At 45.3% G+C, this 12,849-nt stretch overlaps 1 pseudogene; it reads left to right on the top strand.

Moving 5' to 3' along the window:
* The first annotated feature begins 2,427 nt into the window (after window positions 1-2,427).
* LOC117030727 (60S ribosomal protein L15-like) lies at window positions 2,428-3,024 on the top strand (annotated as a pseudogene).
* The last annotated feature ends 9,825 nt before the right edge of the window (window positions 3,025-12,849 follow it).

The raw sequence follows: 12,849 nt of genomic DNA, 5'->3' as shown, positions 1-12,849 counted from the left end.
GTGGGATGGTGGGCTGCGCCCCCTCCAACTAAAGATTGAAAACAGCAACTGGACTGGACTTGAAGCTGAGCTGTGCCCTCCACAACTAGATTAAAGGACAATAACTTGGAGCTGATGGGCCCTGTAGAAACACACTGTCTCACAATATTCCCCAATAAAATTTATTTAAAAAAAAAAAGACTCAGAAAGAATTTTTGATCCTCTCTCTTTTCCTGCCCAAGAAATTCAAACAGAAAAACTTGCTTCAGGAAATCTTAGGATGCTCATCTTAGCATAATTTTAATTATGGTAAATACTGGTAGAAGGGCTTCAGACAGGGGCCTGCTAGCTAGATACCGACTGTGTCCTATTGTTTCTGAGTTGTCTAGCAAGAATTTGCCTGCCATGTGTGTTCTTCTCTTCTGCAACTATCTATAAATAGCGCATTCTCACTTCTGAAATCTAAGAACCTGTGTCCCCCCACCCCTTTTCTCTTTTGTCCAAAATGTCATACCATATTTTGCCATGTATAATGCACACTTTTTTGCCCAAATTTGTGAGGGAAAAATAAGGATGTGCATTATACATGGGTAGTACTAATTCTGTATCTATATAAATGTTGTTAATTCTTTTATTTATGCTTATGAGTTAAGTGTAACTCTAGAAATCAGTAACAATATCCATATGCAAAATGAAACCCTGGAATACGATAATCAGTTTTATTGAATTTATGACGAACTTGCAAAAACTAACAAAGAGTTCTTGGCCTTCTATGATGAGTAAATATGGTAAATTTGTTACTGGTACATAAAATTTCTTGTACCTTGTATCTGTTCTTGTGTTTTCTAATTATTTGTTACATTAAATTTCTTTTACCTTAATATGCTTAAAAATAAATGCTAAAATTCTTTATAATGCAAAAAACAAATACCTAAATGTAAACCAATAAAAATTTGAATTAAAAAATTAAAACGAATGATTTTTTTTCCCCTGAAAGTTTGGGCCAAAAACGTGTGTGCACATTATATATGGCAAAATACGGTATAGACCCAAACTCTCACTGTTAATTTGATTATTAACCCAGGTAGAAGAACTTAGAAGAAGGGAGGAAAAGTTTTAATTTTTTTAGCCACACAACCCTCACCTCTTCAGCCTCATTCCTGGCCACCCCCTCTTATACATCCCACACTCTACTCTTCTAGTCGCTTGGAACTAGGGAGAGGGAGGGAAGTGCCTCTGCATTCTTCAAGTCTCTTTCCAAATTCTCCTCCCCCAGGAAGCCCTCTGCCTGGCAAGAGGTGTATGTTGTCACACCCTTTGTACATATGCACTATCACATTCCGCCTTCTTTTCATGTTCTTATGGTCATCCTGGCCATTATTGTTGGCTACTTTTCAGGTTATTACATCATTTAATCCCAAAAACAACCACCTTAGATTGATAGTAGTGAGGCCCAGAGAAGGCAAGAGATCTGTCCCAGGCTGCACAGCGAGTTCTCCGCAGAGCCAGAACAACAGGGCTCCAGTGTTCTTTCTACTGCTTTGTAATCAACACAAGAAGCAGAATGGGGTAGAGAGGCCGTGGAACCTGAGTCCCAAGTGCAAATCATTGCTCTATCCCTGGCTACCTATGGACTTTGGTCTACACACTTCTTCCCCAAGCCTCAGTTTCCTTACTTGTAAAATGGGAATAAATAAGAAGCCCCATCTCACAGGAATATAGGGAGGATTAAATGAATTAATACAGATGCACATTTGTCAGAAGCCGTAGGGTGCTGTGTGCTTTTAATTGATTTTCTTGAGCACCATACTGCGACTGAGGGTGATCGGTTGAGGGGTCTCTGTTCTCTCAGGACTCTCCACACTGAGTGTCAAGGGCACCAACAGTCCCTTTGGCTGCCTTGTTCATTTCCTATGAACAAGGAAAGCTAAGAGGTCTTTCTTTTTCTTTCCCTTATCATAACTGTCAAGTCTGGCCAGAAAACCCTCTAAATCCAATGTATTGTCAGGAACCCCCAGGATCTCTAATTATTTTTCTTGCTGTGATTTTCCTCTTCCCAGCTGGCAGAAGCTGGCAGATCTAAAGTTAATAGACATCAGGACCACGTGAAGAAATAATAGAAAAGAAGAACTGAAAGAAAAAGAATGTCAGTCCAACCCTTTCTGATTCTGTACGTTGGGCTGACCTGTGGTATGTTATGGTTTTTAAAAGCTCTCGTGGTGATTCTGACGCAGTACAGGGATTGGGGGACATGGCAGAACGCCTTAGGGTGTGCAAAGTCTTTCCCCACCCATTCTAATTTTTAACCCTATGAGCAAACATCTTCTCACCTCCATTTCACAAATGTGGAAACAGACTCAAAAGTGACTTATCCAAGATCACACAGCTAGAATTTAAAACTGGCTCTTTGAGCTTTTCCATCTGGCCACAGCCATCACGTAAGCCAAAATGGGAATTTACAAGTACATCCAAGAGATATGGAGGAAGAAGCAGTCCGATGCAATGCGGTTTCTTCTCAGGGTGCGCGGCTGGCAGTACCACCAGCTCTCTGCGCTCCGCAAGGCCCCCTACCCCATCGGGCCCTATAAAGCGCGTAGGCTGGGCTACAAGGCCAAGCAAGGTTATGTCATGTATCGGATTTGTGTGCACCGTGGTAGCCACAAACGCCCAGTTCCTAAGGGTGCAACCTACGGCAAGCCTGTCCATCACGGGTTAACCAGCTAAAATTTGCTCGAAGCCTTCAGTCTGTTGCTGAGGAGCAAGTTGGACACCACGGTGGGGCTCTGAGAGTTCTGAATTCTTACTGGGTTGGTGAAGATTCTGCGTACAAATTCTTTGAGGTTATCCTTATTGATCCATTCCATAAAGCTATCAGATGGAATCCTGACACCCAAAGGATCACCAAACCGTCCACACGCACAGGGAGATGCGAGGGCTGACACCCACAGGCCACAAGAGTCGTGGCCTTGAAAAGGGCCACAAGTTCCACCATACTATTGGTGGTTCTCGCCGTGCAGCACCCTCCAGCTCCACCGTTACCGCTAAAGATTAATGTTTGTAAAATTCTTACCTTACACACAATTTAGGATGGTCAAAAAAATAAAAATAAAACTGGCTCTTTGAGATAACTCCAGCCATTTCTCTGCAGGGTGCAATTCTGTGCATGGGCTTTGCTGGTGTCTCAGCACTCACTATGGGATGAACACTCCTCCCCTCCTGCCGAATCAAATGCTTCCCTAAATATTTCTCTCCCACTTGCCCACATCCACGCAATTCCCCCTGCCTGGAATGACTTTCTCAGCCCAATCTGCCAGCTGCAGTCCTTACGGTCTTCCAAGTCCTGTTGACTCCTCCACAGAGACATTTCCATCTCCCACATTTTCTTTTCCTTTGAGCTTGGAAGCACTTGGTTTGTGTCTCTGTGCAGTCCACTCTGCAGCCCTGCCTCCTGTTGCAATTTGCTGTCCCAACACCTCTAGCTATTGGGGTCCCCACAGATTCTGCCAGGTCCTTGCTGCCTCCATGTCTTTGCTCCTGCTGTGCCCCCTTACAGAAGTACCCCTTTCCCCACCCCATCACTTACCATTCCAAATTCAGCTCAGTATCACCTCTTCCAGGAAGCCTCCCCTGACCTTCCCAACCCTAAACTCTTCCTCGGCGCTTCCATTGTACACTGAGGATACTTTTGTCACCAACAGATGGTCTCTGCATCATCAGGTGTTCATCTGAGAAAGCCCCAGGGAAGAGAGAAGGCTCTGGGAGGCCTTGTCCCTCTCTTGTCAGCCTCCTTTCTAAGGCCTGGCGACTCTCTCTAGCCTGCTGCCCCTTTCCTTACATACAATCGTTTCCCTCCTCTGTTCCCTTCTCTCTCTGTCTGTCTCTTTCTCTCTGTCTCTCTGTCTCTCTCTGTCTCTCCTTTTAGCCTTTCAGTCCTTATCAATTACTTGGACCCTCCCCCCCTTTCCTCTTTGTCTTGTCTTCCTGAGAAAAGCAGACTGTATTCTACCACCACAGTCTACCGGCAAAGGACCCCTGACTGGAAGTCGGGACATGGGATTCCAGTTCTGGCTTTGTCCCCAACTGAGGAGAGCAAGAACAGCTTATAAATAACAATGTATCTGCAGGGCCATTTACACCTGACAGTCTGTCCCACCATTGTCTCATTGCCTCCTCCCTGCAGCACCCTCTATCAGGCTGACATTTCATGCACACCGTAATGCCAATGACTAATCTAGTCCTTAAGGGCCAGTGACCTTTGTTATGAGGCTTGAATTGTGCAATTATGTTATTGCGTGCAAAGAGCTGTGTGCTCAATTTATTACCTTCTGTCCCGAGACACAGAGAACTACAGAATGCTACCCCCCACAGAAGCTGACTCTCAATGAACATTATGATAATGATTAGCTTGGTTGGTTAGAGCATGGTTCTGATAACACGGAGACTGCTGGTTCGATCACTGCGTGGGCCATTGTGAGCTGCGCCCTCCTTAAAAAATAAAAAAGAAAAAGAAGAGGTTTTCAATTTTTTTTTTTATGACAGCCCATAGTAAGAAATGGATATTATCACACGACCTGGGATAGCAGTACATATACATGTATATAAAGGTGAAACAAAAGTTTGACAGAGCACTACGTACCCTTACCACAGGTAATACAATCTGCTATTTTCTTTCCTATTCTATTCCATTAGGAATAACAATCGTGGCCACAACCCTGCAACTTGATTTTACTTGATTTCACACTTGATAGGCAGCTCGAGAACCACTGCTTCAGTATTCCCCATGTTCAGACAAAACAAGCCACGTGAACAGTAGAAGGCCTCCTCCAGCCTAGTTGCTCTGGGATCACTGCTGTCTCTCTCCCAAACCTTTCTCTGATAAACTCATTTAGAAATATTTACTGGGCATTTACTGAGTTCCTCGCCTTGTATCAGTTAAACTTCTTCAGTGACAGTCTGGATTCATTATTTCCACTTTCCATCCATCCCCTCTAGAAAACCATAAACTGGCCTTTGCTATGGCTACGCTGCCGACAATGGCTCACCAAGCCTCACCATATGATGTTTGTCACAGCTCACTCTCCTGGCTTCTCTCCTTTTGTCCCATACCATGGGCTGCTCCTTCTTGGTCTCTTTTGCAGACTCCTCCTTGGACCACAGCCCATACATCACTGCTCTGCACCCCTTACTCCTCACACTCTGCAATCAGTTCCTGGGGCCGTTCACCGCACCCCCATCTCACGCCTCAGTTGCTTGCCATACTGAAGAATGTGTTATCTGCATTTCTAGCTGTCATTGCTCACGTCAGCCTGTCAGACCTCTCTGGCCATCTGCCTGCTCATCATCTCCACTTCGGAGAGTCCCACAGACCTTACACTCCATTTGCCTGAAGCAAAGAGTTAACTCCCTCTCAAATCTGCCCTTCACGAGTCCTCATCTTAGGGAAAGATGCCACCACCCACCTAGCTGCCTAAGACCCTTTTCTCTACCTTGTCCCCCCATTCGGTACACCCCCAAGCTTCTCAAATCTGTCCTCTTCTCTCTGTTCGCATTATCTGATCCTAGTTCAGGTGATGGCATTTCTTGCCTCGACCGTGGAAATCACCTCCTCGAGGTCTTTCTGCTCGCGTATCATCAAGCTCTTTGGAGCAGTAAGAGGGTTTCCTTTAAAATGCAATCCTGGTTTTGTCACTACCTGGTTTAACATTTTCCCAAAACTGTTGCTTTTACTATGAAGTTGTAATTGTTCACCACGACATAAAGATCCCTGTGTAATCTGGCCCCAGCTCCCTCGTCTGCCTCACCTGCCGCTTGTGTCTCTGTGTTCAGACATACACAACCACCTTCAGTCCTTGGACAAAGTGCCCTCTTCCCTCCCCGCCTGTGGATCCACTGTTCTCTCTAACTGGAACATTGGCTAAACTCTACAGCTTTGCCTGGTCGCAGCTTAGCTGACAACTCTGTAGAAGGCTTTCTCTGACCCACTACGCGTGGGTCCTGTGGTTTGGCTGGTGTTCCTGTAGCACCCTCTGCTGCATCAGTCGTGGTCCTTACTATACTTTGTCGTAATTAACTCATGCTTGTCCGCTCCACCTGTGGACGGTTAGCCCTGTGAGTCTAGGGACTCTGCTGTGCTTGCTGCTGTGTCCCCAACATCGTCAGAAACTAGCACATAGTGGTTCCTCAGTGAGTATTTGTAGAAGAATGGATATTTAGACTGAATGGATGTTAGAAGCAGCATAACAGAACCACCGCTGTGTTACGAAGGGACAGTAACCGGATGTTTGGAACATAGACTATTACAGAGTCATAAGATGTTGGAATCATGGAAATATAGTGATTATATTCACAGAATGTAAATGCAAGGGACCAGAGAATATTCCAGTTTCCCTACTTCCCAGTTGTGGTCTCGAGCAAGTTGATGAAACCTTTTCTCTGAATTTCCATTTGATTTTTTTTACATCCATAAATAAAGTTTTATTGGAATACAGCCATATCCATTCTTTTACATAGTATCTCTGGCTGCTTTTTCATTACAGCAGAGTGGTGAATAGTTTTTTTTTTTCAATTACTGTTGACATTCAATATTATTTTATATTAGTTTCAGGTGTACAGCATAGTGGTTAGACATTTATACAATTTACAAAGTGATCCTTCGATAAGTCTACTAACCATATGTAATTATTACAATATTATTGACTATAATTCCTTATGTTGTATGTGACATCATTGTGACTATTTTACAACTACCAATTTGTCCTTCTTAATCCCTTCGTTTTTCACCCAGCCCCCCAACCCCACTCCTATCTGGCAACCATCAGTTTGTTCTCTGTGTCTATGAGTATATTTCTGTTTCTTTTGTTCATTTGTTTTGTTCTTTAGATTCCACATATAAGTGAAATCATATGGTATTTCTCTTTCTCTCATTTCACTTAGCGTAATACACTCTGGTCCATCCATGTTGTTGCAAATGGTAACGTTTCATTCTTTTTTATGGCAGAGTAATACTCCATTGTATATATGTACCTCCTCTTTTTTATCCACTCATCTATCAATGTGCACTTAGGTCGCTTCTGTAAATATCTTGGCTATTGTAAATAATGTTGCAATGAACATAGGGATACCTATATCTTTCCTAATTAGCATTTGGATTTCATCAGCTTACTACCCGGAAGTAGATCTCAAGGTTCTTCTATTTTTAATTTTTTGTTTTCCATAGTGGTTGCACCAATTTGCAGTCCCATCAACAATGCACGAGGGTTCCCTTTTCTCCACCACCTTGCCAATACTTGTTGTTGATTTATTGAAGACAGCCATTCTGACAGGTGTGAGGTGATAGTTTATTGTGCTTTTAATTTGCATTTATTTGATTATTAGTGACGTTGAGCATCTTTTCATATGTCTATTGGCCATTTGTATGTCCTTTTTGGAGAAATGTCTATTCAGGTCCTTTGCCCATTTTTAAATTGGCTTTTTGGTATTAAGTTGTATGAGTTCTTTACATATTTTTAATATTAACCCTTATCAGATGTATCATTGGTGAATATCTTCTCCTATTCAGTAGGATTTCTTTTCATTTCGTTGATGGTTTTCTTTGCTGTGCAAAAACTTTTTAGTTTGATGTAGTCCCATGTGTTTATTTTTTCTTTTGTTACCCTTGCCCGAGGAGATATATCAGTAAAAATATTACTAAGGGTAATGTCTGAGAGTTTACTGCCTGTGTTTTCTTCTAGCAGTTTTATGGTTTTGGACCTTACATTTAAGTCTTAAATCCATTTTGAGTTTATTCTTGTATATACTATAAGAAGACGGTCCCATGTGATTTTTTTATACAGTGTTGATAAGTGGCCCTGCCTGCTCAGTCTAGGGCTTGTAAGCAATTAGGCCATGTAGTTTAACTGTGCATGTGCACATCTTGTTCCCTCTGATAGGCAGGGTGGGTGCCTCACTCTGACCTGAGTGAGTCTGTTTGTAATAAACAACTGTCCTGGGGCTCTGACTGAGAGACCTCAGTTGGCTATTTTACTCAAACTGACTGTGCTCTGGGGCCTGTTTTCCTCGGGGCTGAGAGGACAGAGCCTCTGCCCTGGCCTGGACAGGATTAGGGCCTGGATGCAAGAACAAGCATCCTATGATTTTCTATAGTCAGCACAGGCTGAACTACTTTAGAAGCCTGGATTTTACAGATGGAAAAAAAAAAGATTCAGAGAGGGTAAGGGCTTATCCAGGGTCACACAGCATTTTGGGGCAGAGCCACAGCTAGAATCCACTCCTTTGGGCTCCAACTCAGGCTCCTTCTTAAATTCCCAACCTCTCTTGTTGTAGACTGTCAGTAGGCATTTGCTTTGGTCTGGGACAAGGAACAATGCTTGAGATTTCTGAAGACAGTGGTGTTCAGAGTCCATTCTTCCAATGGTGCCAGACCGTAGCATAAATTCTGAGTCTACCAGCTAAGCCAAGAGTTCTGGTTAATTAATGGTTCCTTACGTCGTGTACACAAAGTGGTTCTCCCACCATACGTGAGAGTAAGAGAAGAAAAGAGGCATTTAGGTCAGCCTATGGTCTGAGTGCACGCATCCATTACTTCATCTTATCTCTGTTGTCTAGATGAGGAAACCGAGGCTCAGAGAGGTAAAACAACATGTGCAAAGTCCCTTAGCTCACAAATGGAAGAGCCAGGACTCAAACCTGAGTCTCTGATTCTGAGGCCTTGCTATACCATATTGCCTCCCTTGGGCACTCACTACCTCATGCCTTGGGAAGTGGACAGAGCAGGGCGGCTGCTGGGAAAACAGATGGGCTTAAAAAGTGTGGTGGAAACAGCAAGGAAAGTTGGGGAAATGCTCAACTCCTAGATCACACAGATCTGCGGTTGAATTTTGGCTTTGCCACTTCCTTTAAACCTCTTGAAGACACCTTTCCTTTTCCATCATAAAATGAAGAAAATTACTGCCTTGGAAGGTGGTGGACGGGATTCAATGGACTCACTTATGTAAAGTGGTTCACACAATTCTGGACACACAGTAATTGCTCAATAAGTATTTGTTATTATCAATAACAACCATCTCTTACAATAAACGTTTTAGAAGCAAGTGTTCAATGACGCTTTGTTGCACAATAGGTGTGACTCTGTTCACACACCTGCTCTCAGAGCTGAGAGCAGAGGGTAATAGAGTAGAGGACAAAGAAAGAGACTAATAATTATTGAGCTCCTGCTATGTGTCAGGCACTGTGCTACATGTAATAACTGCCAGCACCTGTGTGAATGCTCACAACAAAGTAGGTGCAATCGTTAGTCTGATTTTATATAGTTGGGGAAACGGGAAGTCAGAGAGGGGAGGTGGTTACATGGCTTGCAAGTGGCTAAATGGAGATTTTAACCTCGGGCTGTTGGACCTGAGAGCGCTTGAGCACTCAGGCACACCCCTCCATGCTCAGAGCTTCACTCATAGCTGGTTTAGCTCTAGCTTATCTGCTGAGAGGTCCCCTGTGCCACACCCCATGGGGGGGCACACCGGACTCTCCAAGTGGGCTCTGGTCCCAGGGATCACACTGACCTCCAGGGCTTTGGCCCATCGCCTCTGCCAGCCCCAACCTCTCACTGTTCTCAAGGGACCATGAGGTGAGGTGCCATCTGCCTGTCCAGCCTCATTTCCCACCATACAACTACCCAGCCCCATACAGAACCAGTGGTCACCCCCGCTGGGTGACAAGCCCCCGGACACTTCAGTGCTCTCCATCCTCTAAATCTTTGCTCTGGCTGCGTCCACTATACATTATAATTATTCCCTCATCCCCAAAGATAGAAATCCTGAGTGTCTTCAGCTAAACCTCCTGGCAGGTTAAAGTCTGTCGTCAAAACTAGGGCCTAAAGGGAGGAGGTAGAATGGCCTAAGTTTGGGGGGCAGGAATTAGAGAAAGAGAGGTGAAAGAGGAGGAAGGTAGGGGAAGGAGGGAAAGGAGAGAATAAAGGAGCGGGCAGGACCCAGTGTGCAGTTACATAAGGGCGTGTGCCCAAGGCCAGTGCATGACAGAACTTAGGTGCCCTGCCAGGTAGCTGAAGAAAGTTCATCAGCCACGGGCTTTGTGCTATCAGAATAGATAGTCCGGGAACAATTACACAAAGAGGGAGGCTTCAGCCTCTGATAAACAGCCGGGGTCAGCGAACTGCCTGTGGCCGAGGCAACGGCTCCTCTCTCCCCAGCCAGTGCTATTTCCTACGATTTGGGGCTGCAGGGGAGGACTTGTACCAAAAGGAAGAAAAGATGTTTGTCTGTCAACCTGCTTTTATTTTCATTTCTATGCTACTCACAGGAATTAAACATTTGTAGAGCATTTCCCTGCGTTCATGCCATGGTCACCGTTGCTGCTCACAGTGACCCTGGGAAATGGGGTTCATGCCCTCGTTTTACAGACTAGAGCTCAGAGTGATTGTGCAAGTCCACCCCCTGAGAAAGAGGCAGAGCTGAGATGTGAAGTCAGTTGTTGTGCTGTGGGCACCTGTGATAGTGGCTCAGGTAAATAAAACTTGAAGTCAGTAACTTCTCTGAAACTTACAACAGGCAAGATATAGTTCTTGTCATAACTCATTTAATCCTCGCAACTCTTTGTGGAAGGTGCTACTATTATTATCCCTGTTTTACAGAAAGGGAAACTGAGACATAGAGACGTTCAATAACTTACTCGATTGACAGAGTTAGTAAGTGATGGAGCTAAGACTTGAACCCAGGCCCTCTGGTTTCAGAGTCTGTGCTCTTAACAGCTTTGCTTATATGGGATCAGAGTGGACAGAGTTCCAGTGATGCCGTGAGGTCCCTGCCTTCTCGCTCATGGATAGTGTCCCCGCCAGGCCCCGTGGGTGACAGAGAGCTGGCCTGGCCCTGGATATGCAGATAGATAAGGCATCTCCTCTAGGGACGGCTGCCAGCCTCATTCAGCCCAGCCCAAGTCAGGAGAGGTGAGGACATGCCAGGGAACTCTGGTGCCCTGTTCTCAGCTTATCTCCAGGAGAAACCGGCAGACCAAGAGGCCATTGAACCCACAGGCAGCCCTCCTGGGGTGAGGCAATGGGTGGCATGGAAGGCTGGTTCTGGGGGCGTCTGGGCACTTGGGCAGATGTGGTCAGGGGGGTCAGCATAGGGTTCCAGCCTTGGCTCTGGCTCTGCTCACTGGACAGACCTGGGGAAATCCCTGCCCCTGGGCCTCAGTTTCCCTATCTGTACAGTAAGGGGCTTGGACGGTATGATTTCCCAGGCTCCTTCCAGCCCTGCTCCCTCTGCTCTGAGTTATAACTCTTTAGATATGGCTTCTCTTTTCAAAGGAAGGAAATGCCTTCTTGTCAAGCACCTTCGAGGCCAGGAGGAGTTCCTGGCAGTTGTTCCATTCCCACCAGCTAATTCTTGCTTTTAGCCATCGTCCTAACCCCCAAAGGAATGCCTAAGGGAGGAGAACAAGGTTGTGTTCAGACTGTACGCATCAGAACTACTTTCCCGACTGTAAAAAGACTGATATCTTGGTTGGTAAATAGCCGTTGCTGTTAACTTCCCCCAGTACGCCCCATTCTGCCTGCACACTCCAGCAATTAAATGGTTAATGCCTGGCAGCCCTCTGCCCCAGCCAGGAGTGCATTACATCCATTTGGCCGTACTGCCATACTGCTGGAGGGGAAGCAGGGTAGTGGGGTGGAGAGGGTAAAACATTCGAGAGTACACCCTACCTTGGCCATTAACACCCTGTGTGTCCTCAAGCCACTTCCCTTCCCTCAGCTTCAGCTTCTTCACAGGGTTGTTATGTTGAATGAAATAATGGGGGCAAAGCACCTTGGATGCAGTAGATGCTCAGAACATGTTAACTCGCCTTGTGTCAGGCCAATGAAAAAGGTTTGGGTTCAGAGGAAGAGGGGAAATGTGGTATGATACAAAAAGGGTAGATTTTTGAACCAGAAAGACCCAGTGTCAGTTTGGCTGTACCATGTACTCATTGTTATGTAATTGCTCCAAAGTTCATACTCGTATGTTGGAGTCCTAGATCCAGTACCTCAGAATGTGACTGTATTTGGAGATACGATCTTTAGAAAGGTAACTGAGTTAAAATGAAGTCATATGGGGGGCTCTAATGCAATATGACTGGTGCCCCTCTAAGAAGAGGAGATTTGGACAGAGACACACATGGAGGAAGAGTGCCTTGTGAACATGAAGATGGTCATCTATAAGCCAAAGAGAGAAGCTTCAGGAAGAAACCAACCCTGCTGACACCTTACTCTAAGACTTCTAGGGTGCAGCACTGTGAGAAAATTAATTTCTGTTGTTTGAGCCACCCAGCCTGAAGAACTTCATTATGGCAGCCTAAGCAGACTAACATACTCATTATACAACATCGAGCTAGTTCACAGCAAGCTCACAGCAAGGTGGGCTGGGCTAATGCTCTCTTTTTGATGCAAAGAGAAACTGAGGCTCAGAGAAGATAAGAAACCAGACTCCTACTGACTCAGGAAACCCGTGTAGGGATTATGACCTTGGAATCCAGACTTAGGTCCTGGCTCTTTCCACCATTGGGATTACTTTCTTGCCCTCCAAAACGTTGGGGAGGCTGTGGGGTACGGAGGGAAGCAATGTACCCAGGAGTCACCAGACCTAGGTTCTAATCCCAGCTGGGCCAGGGACCAGCCAGGGACCAGCTGTGTGACTCTGGGCAATCCCCCACCTGGCCAGGCTGTTAAGAGGCTCTGTGAGAGAAAAAGGCCATTTCTGCCCCTGGAACTCTCTAGGCCTGCAATAATTGTTAGCTATTGTGACTGTTTCATAACTAACTGCTCAGTAACTGTTGCTGAATCGAATTCCTGGAGAGCCAGGCAGCGTGTTTGTGGGTGGGAGA

The sequence above is a fragment of the Rhinolophus ferrumequinum genome, chromosome 11 (genome assembly GCF_004115265.2).
Source record: "Rhinolophus ferrumequinum isolate MPI-CBG mRhiFer1 chromosome 11, mRhiFer1_v1.p, whole genome shotgun sequence".
Lineage (NCBI taxonomy): Eukaryota > Metazoa > Chordata > Mammalia > Chiroptera > Rhinolophidae > Rhinolophus > Rhinolophus ferrumequinum.
This window is presented reverse-complemented; position numbering and strand designations above follow the sequence as displayed.